Raw genomic sequence first — 8,710 nt, 5'->3', positions numbered from 1 at the left:
AAGTAGCAAACTACACATCCCAAATCATAGGTTTCAGACAACTCACATATAATTTTCTGAAAGGACACACCTATGAATGGCTAAAAAATCTACCTCAGAAATGTCAACATTTACAAATAATTAGCCCCAAATCATATGTTTCGGCAAATAAAAACCAATGATTGGCTAAGAAATCCTGTTCAGACAATTTAAAATGAATCCGCCAAAACACACTAACCTCGTAGCTTTCAGACATTACGCACCTATTTACGACTACTAACTCTAGAAATGAAAAGGCATACTTAACCAATTGAGCAACATAAATCATGGGTGTCATACAGTACTCACCTATGAACGGTTCGGAAACCTAGGTCAAAAAAGTCAAAAATATCAAAATAGTCATCCCACACTCTATGTTTCAGACAACAAACACCTATGAAAGGCTAAGAAATCCAGCTCAGAAAAGTCAAAAATAGCAATCAACCCACCCCAAATCATAGGTTTCAGACACTACACACCTATGAAAGACTAAGAAATCCAACTCAGACAAGCCTGAAATAGCAACCCACACATCCCAAATCATATGTTTCAGGAAAAACACACATAAGAACTACTAATAAATCATGTTATGAAAAGACGGAAATAGAAAATTACACATCCCAAACTATTGGTTTCAGACAACATTCACCTACGAAATACTAGAAAACCTTAGCTCAGAAAAGCCTGAAATAGCAAACTACACATCCCAAATCATAATGTTCTGACAACACATACCTATGAAAGGCTAAGAAACCTAGCTCAGAAAAGCTGAAAATAGCAAACTACACATCCCATATCATAGGTTTCAGACGCTACACACCTATGAAAGACTAAGAAATCCAACTCAGAAAAGCCCGAAATAGTAATTTACATATCCCAAATCATAAGTTTCAGACAGCATTCACCTACGAAATACTAAGAAACCTTAGCTCAGAAAAGTCTGAAATAGCCAACTACTCATCCTAAACTCGAAGTTTCAGACAACAAACACCTCAGAGTGACTAAGAATCCTAGCTCTGAAAAGTCCAAAAAGCAAACTACACCTCACAAATCATAATTTTCTGAAAGGACACACATATGATAGGCTAAGAAATCTAGCTCAGAAAAGTCAAAAATAGCAAATTAACCATCCCAAATCATAGGTTTCAGACAACTCACATCAACGAAAGACGGGTGCTCGGGGAGAGCCTTTGAGGGTCTGTGGGTCCCTTGAGGGCCGGTGGTCCTTTGGGTGGGGGGGGGGACATTTGGGGGCGGGGGGGTGGGGGTTGGGGGGCCGGGGTGGGCTTTTGGGGGTCTGGGTGGGCTTGTGGGGGCAGGGGGGACCTGGGGGGACCGGTGGTGGGCCTTTGGGGCACCGGGGGCCCTTTGGGAGCCCGGGGGACCTTTGAGGACCCTGGGAGGGCATTTGGGGCAGTTGGGGGCCGGTGGAGGACCTTTGGGACCCCATTGGTCCTGTGGGAGCTCGAGGGGCCTTTGGGGGGCCCGGCGTTGGTCTTTGGGGGTCTGGGTGGGCCTTTGGGGGCGCCGGTGGCCCTTTGCGAGCTTGGTGGGTCTTTGTGGGTCTGGGGGGACAGTTGGGGGCCTGGGGGACATTTGGGGAGCGGTGGAGGGCCTTTGGGAGCTTGGGGGGGGGGCTTTTGAGGATCGGGGGCGTCCTTCGGGGTTGGGGTAGGAGGATTGGAACCCTTTGGGGTTGGGTTAGAGGACCTCACAACACTGTTCAAATGAAACTTGTGTATTATAACGACCACAGAGTTTCACCTTTAAATTCTCTTCTAAAATCTCTTCAAAAATCTTCTTTTAAAATGTCTCTATCTGTTTCGCTGAAATAGTTCCATAACCTGTCTAAAACGGTTTCGCCCAAATAATTCCTAAACGTAAATTCAGCGTGTTCCTTTGTTATTGGCATCTCTGCGCTAAAGCATTTCAAATTAATATGAAACCTTTTCGCGCGCTAAAACAATTCATCGCTAAGATGTTTCTTGCCTAATTGTTTCCATGGCCTGGGGTTATTAATATCCTTTGGAGTTCGACCAGTAGAACTGTTCCCGAGTCAAAGACATTAATGATTTTGGATCTATTCCTGGAGAAATGTTTCTAGGCGAAAATTTTTAAAGTCTGACAGATGATGTCATTGATTGATTGATCTGTCAAGAAAGGGAAAATTAATTTGTTGTTTCTAAGGGGAATTATTGATTCACGATAGGTGGATTGAGGTCGACAGCACAGGTGCTCTGACACGTGACAGCATCACGTGGTTTATGGTTTTCTCAGTTAGAAAGTTCCTGTTTTTCAAATTCTCACTGACAAAAACCATGAAAACAGACATAAATGTGACAAAATTCCTGTTTTTCAAATTCTCACTGACAAAAACCATTAAACATCCATGAAAACAGAAATAAATGTGACAAAATTCATGGTTTTTCATTCTCACTGACAAAAACCATAAAACATCCATAATTTGATGTTGACATCCGAGAAAAACATCAAATAAATCGAACAACACACATAACCATCCATGAAAACAACCATAAATGCGACAAAATTCATGGTTTTTCCAAGTGAGAAAAATCCTGTTTTTTCATTCTCAGTGAGAAAACCATACTCCTAGGGACTCTAAGCCCATATATGGTGTGCTGTTCGGACCTCCTGACCCCTCTCTACTAGTAATAAGCTACTACTACTAACTACTAAAAACTCACCGCACCACCAAGCCCCCTGAGGCCAACACAGCTACGCACGCTCCTCCTCCATCCCAATCTATTCAAATCCTCCCTTTTTACACCCTCCCACGAAGTTCCCATTTCCTTTACATCTTTCTTTGTTACGTCCTCCCACCCCAGACGAGGACAACCTGTTTTCCGTTTAGCTCTAGATGGTTGGCCGAAAAGAACAATCTTCGCCAATCTGTCATCCTTCATCCGCACAACGTGCCCTAGCCATCTCAACCTTTCTTTCATTATAGCCCTAGAGAGCGGTATTGAACCACATTTTTCGTACAGCCTACTGTTTGAAATACGGCCAGTCATCCGGGTACCCAGAACAATCCTTAAGCAAATTCTCTGGAATATATCTAGCAAATCTTCATCCGCTTTTCAAAGCGCCCATGCTTCAGAGCCATATTTGACTTCTGTCATCACTGTAGCTTCTAATATTCTAATCTTGGTTTGCAGACTTATCTTCCTATTATTCCAAACTTTTTTCAATTGTGAAAAAAACACCCTGAGCCTTGGCTATTCTACTTTTAACATATTCACTGCTCCCACCATCTTTAATAATAATACTACCAAGGTAAGTGAAGCTGCCCACTAGTAATAAGCCAAACAATCATAACCAACTCAAAATAGATTCTCTACTAAGTATTTTAATTTTATTTCTTTTATAGAATTATCCTTTAATATATTACCATTTAAATTGATATTTAATATAATTTAAATTAAAATTATACTTTTTTAACATAGCTTTATATTTAACTTTGTTTTTAATTAACTTTACCGCTTTTATTTTGAATTCGAAATGCTGACTCAGTGGTATCCTTCAATATACATTATTTTATTATTTTCAGTATTTTATTCATCAGCCAATCACCTAAACAAACCTGACTAACATTTTATAAAAAGACATTTTTCTTTAAGATAGCTGATAGTCATTAAAGATTTCGTCTTTTGTAAAGTCGGAGACATAATGGAATAAAATATGTTTATGGGGTACTTGTATGATATACCCCTTGCATCTCAAGTTGTTCATGTATTGACGCATTTTAAACCCGTTTTTTTTCGTTGGTTTCTTTCAACTTAACGTGAGACAAGACAAAGAATAGACAGGATAGATAGAAAATACATAGTTTGGGCTATATACTTGAATATTAGGGGGGAGGGGGTAAAGTATTTGGAGAGTGTGAAGTTAGAAAACAATTCTTACTTCATAATATCAGAATAACCATAACTAACAGATTAGGCATGCAGACCCGGTTTACCTTAAAATTAAATTCTTGTTAATCCTAAATTCACTTCTTGAGATACAGGGGGTTTATCATACAAGTACCGTCTATGGTATTAGGGATATTAAGGATAAAGTAAGCCTAAGACTAAACATTTATACGTCGGATAGCCAAACCGAAAGTAAAATTCTTGTCACCAGAAAAAAAAATACCCCCATGATTGCGGAAAAAAAACCCTTACAGACAGGATAGACACGTTCCAGCACTAATTTAAGTAGTTACAGCGCAAATTAAACAGCATTAATGCAATCCAAAGCTAGTCATTTTTGGCAAATACATTCATGTGTATTGCAAGAAAATGAGACTTAAAAGTTAATATCCAAAGCTTGAGTGCTTCAACTGTCCTGACTAACAATTCTTGGTACTACAGCTGAGACTTGCGATAGGCCTGTTGTCTTTTTGTCAGAACAAAACATATCGTCAAGAGAAAAGAAAACCATCACTGGATGACAATATGGACCCATTTCAGCATTTATGGACATCTCGGTTGTTTCAGTACAAATCAAACAATATTACTATAATCCAAAACTCATCATTTTTTCGAATAGATTCACTTGTATTGCAAAACTTTCCAATTCGTTATTTACACGCTTCTCAGCATGTGGTTAATACATTGGTAATTTCTCTAGTCCAATCTTTGCAATAACTTCTCATATCCCCAACAAAACTGGAATGCTGGACTTCGGATGGTAAAAAAAAACAGCAATACTACAAATCTACTGGTAAAGAAGTCGGTAATCTTAGACTAAACTGTAAAAAAAGTTGTGTAAGCTATTTTTCCTTCTAAAGTTATATGCTTTGCCAAGACTAAGATTGGAAACTAAACCCAAATATGCCAAGTAGGAAATCTACACCAACTTTTGAATAGCTGCCTCTTGTCAACCAAAAATGGATTAATAGTTCATATCAGCTAAAAAAGGGTCATCTTTGATGGCAATCTTCCGTGCCAATATTTAGGATTAAACCCATGGTCCGGTTCATAAGCCTTGTGTGGTTATAAGTAGCCACTTTTACTTTTCATCGAAAACGTTTAGGCACAAATATTTACACAGATCCCCGTTACTCACCGCGACGAAGGCGAAGCATCAATTTACCATAGCCACTTAGTAGAATGGCCCCTTTTGATCCCGGGACTCACCCCTGCTGCCACCTACAACTTTTTTACATAATTTATGCATGTTTTTATGTCTGTTCGTTGTCAGTGAGAATGAAAAAACAGGATTTTTTCTCACTTTTATGGATGTTTTTGGACGGTTATGTGGGTTGTTCAATTTATTTGTTGTTTTTCATGGATGTCAATAGTAATTTATGTCTGTTTTATGGTTCGTTGTCAGTGAGAATGAAAATACAGCGACGAGTACAACAATTTATGGATATTTTTGTCAGTGAGAATGGAAAAACAGGATTTTTCTCACTTTGATGGATGTTTCAAGGTCGATTTATTTGTTGTTGTTTGTCCAGGTGTAATGACAATGGGGTGATTTACATAATCGAGGGGAATTATTGATTCACGAAAGGGGAATTAAGAAACAAACATGGCTTCTTTGATCTTTAGGCTAACCTAACCTGAGAAATTGATTTACATAATCGGCGGGGGAATTATTGATTCACGAAAGGGGAATTAATAGATAAACATGGCTTCTTTGATCTTTAGGCTAACCTAACCTGAGAAATTGATTTACATAATCGGTTGGGAGAATGTATTGATTCACGAAAGGGGAATTAAGAAACAAACATGGCTTCTTTGTTGTTTGGCTAACCTAACCTGAGAAATTGATTTACATAATCTGCGGGGGAATTATTGATTCACGAAAGGGGAATTAAGAAACAAACATGGCTTCTTTGATCTTTAGGCTAACCTAACCTGAGAAATTGATTTACATAATCGGTTGGGAGAATGTATTGATTCACGAAAGGGGAATTAAGAAACAAACATGGCTTCTTTGTTGTTTGGCTAACCTAACCTGAGAAATTGATTTACATAATCGGCGGGGGAATTATTGATTCACGAAAGGGGAATTAAGAAAGAAACATGGCTTCTTTGATCTTTAGGCTAACCTAACCTGAGAAATTTGATTTACATAATCGCTAGGGGCAATGTATTGATCTAGGACTCGAGGGGGAAGTGAATTTCCGAGAACTTGATTTACATAATCGCTAGGGGAATTATTGATTTACGAAAAGGGGAATAAAGAAACAAGTATGGCTTCTTTGATCTTAGGTCTGAGGGATAAACGCTCTTTAGGTCAGAGAGAAAAATTAATATTCTATTTTTAAATAGGACTTCATTGATCTTTAGTGTCAGGAATTAGAAATGACATCACTTGTTATCTTGGAATTATGCGGGAGTCTAAAGAGATAGAAATTCTATTTTTAAATACGGCTTCACTGATCTTTAAGTCGGAGAGATAAATTGATATTCTAACGAAACCTTAATAGTGTAGCTAGGAACATTTATGAGATGAAGAGATTAACGCGGGAAACGGTTTCCTAGAAATTTCAAATGTGACAGCGCAGGGATGCCAAAACAATAGGAACACACAGAAATTACTTTTAGGGGATTATTTGGGCGAAACCGTTTTAAACATTTTAGGGAATTATTTCGGCGAAACAGTTAGAGACATTATAAAAGATGATTTTAGAAGATGTTTTGGAAGAGTTTTGAGTGTGGTCGTTATAATACACAAGTTCTATTTAAACAGTGTTGTGAGGTCCTCTACCCCAACCCCAAAGGGCCCCGATCCCCCTACCCCGACCCCGAAGGAAGCCCCCGGCCCAATAGCTTAGAGTCTTAGCTTAGAGTTTTTGTTAAAGTTGAAGTTTAGTTTAGTAATAGTTAAGAGTTTAGAGTTTTAGCATAGAGTCTTAGCTTAGAGTTTTAGTTTAGTTTAGTTTTAGTTAAGAGTTTTGAGTTTTTTAGCTTAGATTCTTAGCTTAGAGTTTTAGTTAGAGTTCTAGTTTAGTTTTAGTTAAGAGTTTAGAGTTTTACCATAGAGTCTTAGCTTAGAGTTCTAGTTAGAGTTGAAGTTTGGTTAAGTTTTAGTTAAGAGTTTCGAGTTTTAGCTTAGAGTCTTACCTTAGAGTTCTAGTTTAGTTTTAGTTAAGAGTTTAGAGTTTTACCTTAGAGTCTTAGCTTAGAGTTTTAGTTAGAGTTCTAGTTTAGTTTAGTTATAGCTAAGAATTTAGAGTTTTAGCTTAGAGTTTTACCTTAGAGTCATGACTTAGAGTTTTAATTAGAGTTCTAGTTTAGTTTAGTTTTAGTTAAGAGTTTTAGCTTAGAGTCTTAGCTTAGAGTTTTTGTTAGAGTTCATGTTTGGTTTAGTTTTAGTTAAGAGTTTAGAGTTTTAGCTTAGAGTCTTAGCTTAGAGTCTTAGCTTAGAGTTTTTGTTAGAGTTCTAGTTTAGTTTAGTTATAGTTAAGAGTTTGGTGTTTTACCTTAGAGACTTAGCTTAGAGTTTTAGTTTAGTTTAGTTTTAGTTAAGAGTCAAGAGTTTTAGCTTAGAGTCTTATCTTAGAGTTCTTATTAGAGTTCTAGTTTAATTTAGTTTTAGTTAAGAGTTTAAAGTTTTTAGCTTAGAGTCTTAGTTTATAGTTTTGTGTTTCAGTTCTAGTTTAGTTTAGAATTTTATCTTAGAATTGGAGTTTTAATTATAGTTCTATTTTAGTTTATTTTTAGTTAAGAGTTTAGAGTTTTAGCTTAGAGTCTTAGCTTAGAGTTTTTGTTAGAGTTCTAGTTTAATTTAGTTTTAGTTAATAGTTTAGAGTTTTAGCTTAGAGTCTTAGCTCAGAGTTTTGTTAGAGGTCTAGTTTAGTTTAGTTATAGTTAAGAGTTTGGAGTTTATCTTTAGAGACTTAGCTTAGAGTTTTAGTTTAGTTTAGTTTTACTTAAGAGTTTAGAGTTTTAGCTTAGAGTCTCAGCTTAGAGTTTTTGTTAGAGTTCTAGTTTAGTTTAGTTATAGTTAAGAGTTTGGAGTTTATCTTTAGAGACTTAGCTTAGAGTTTTAGTTTAGTTTAGTTTTACTTAAGAGTTTAGAGTTTTAGCTTAGAGTCTAAGCTTAGAGTTTTTGTTAGAGTTCTAGTTTAGTTTAGTTATAGTTAAGAGTTTAGTGTTTTTAGCTTAGAGTCTTAGTTAGGAGTTTATGTTGAAGTTCTAGTTTAATTTAGTTTTAGCTAAGAGTTTAGAGTTTTACCATAGAGTCTTAGCTTAGAGTTTTAGTTAGAGTTAAAGTTTAGTTTAGTTACAGTTAAGAATTTAGATTTGGTTTAGTTTTAGTTAAGAGTTTAGAGTTTTAGCTTAGAGTCTTAGCTTAGAGTTTTTGTTAGAGTTCTAGTTTAGTTTAGTTATAGTTAAGAGTTTGAAGTTTTACATTAGAGACATAGCTTAGAGTTTTAGTTTAGTTTGATTAAGTTTAGTTTAGTTAAGTGTTTAGAGTTTTATCTGAGTCTTAGCTTAGAGTTTTTGTTAGAGTTCTAGTTTAGTTTAGTTTTAGTTAAGAGTTTAGTGTTTTACCTTAGAGTCTTAGCTTAGAGTTTTTGTTAGAGTTCTAGTCATTTAATTTTAGTTAAGAATTTGATGTTTTACCTTTGAGTTTCAGTTAGAGTTCTAGTTTAGTTTACTTTTAGTTAAGCGTTTATTGTTTTAAATTAGAGTAATAGCTTATAGTTTTATTTAGAGTTATAGTTTAGTTT

Source organism: Artemia sp. Qi Xiang Cuo, chromosome 17 (assembly GCF_049724085.1).
Source record: "Artemia sp. Qi Xiang Cuo chromosome 17, ASM4972408v1, whole genome shotgun sequence".
Classification (NCBI taxonomy): Eukaryota; Metazoa; Arthropoda; class Branchiopoda; order Anostraca; family Artemiidae; genus Artemia; species Artemia sp. Qi Xiang Cuo.
Note: the sequence above shows the minus strand (reverse complement) of the source record.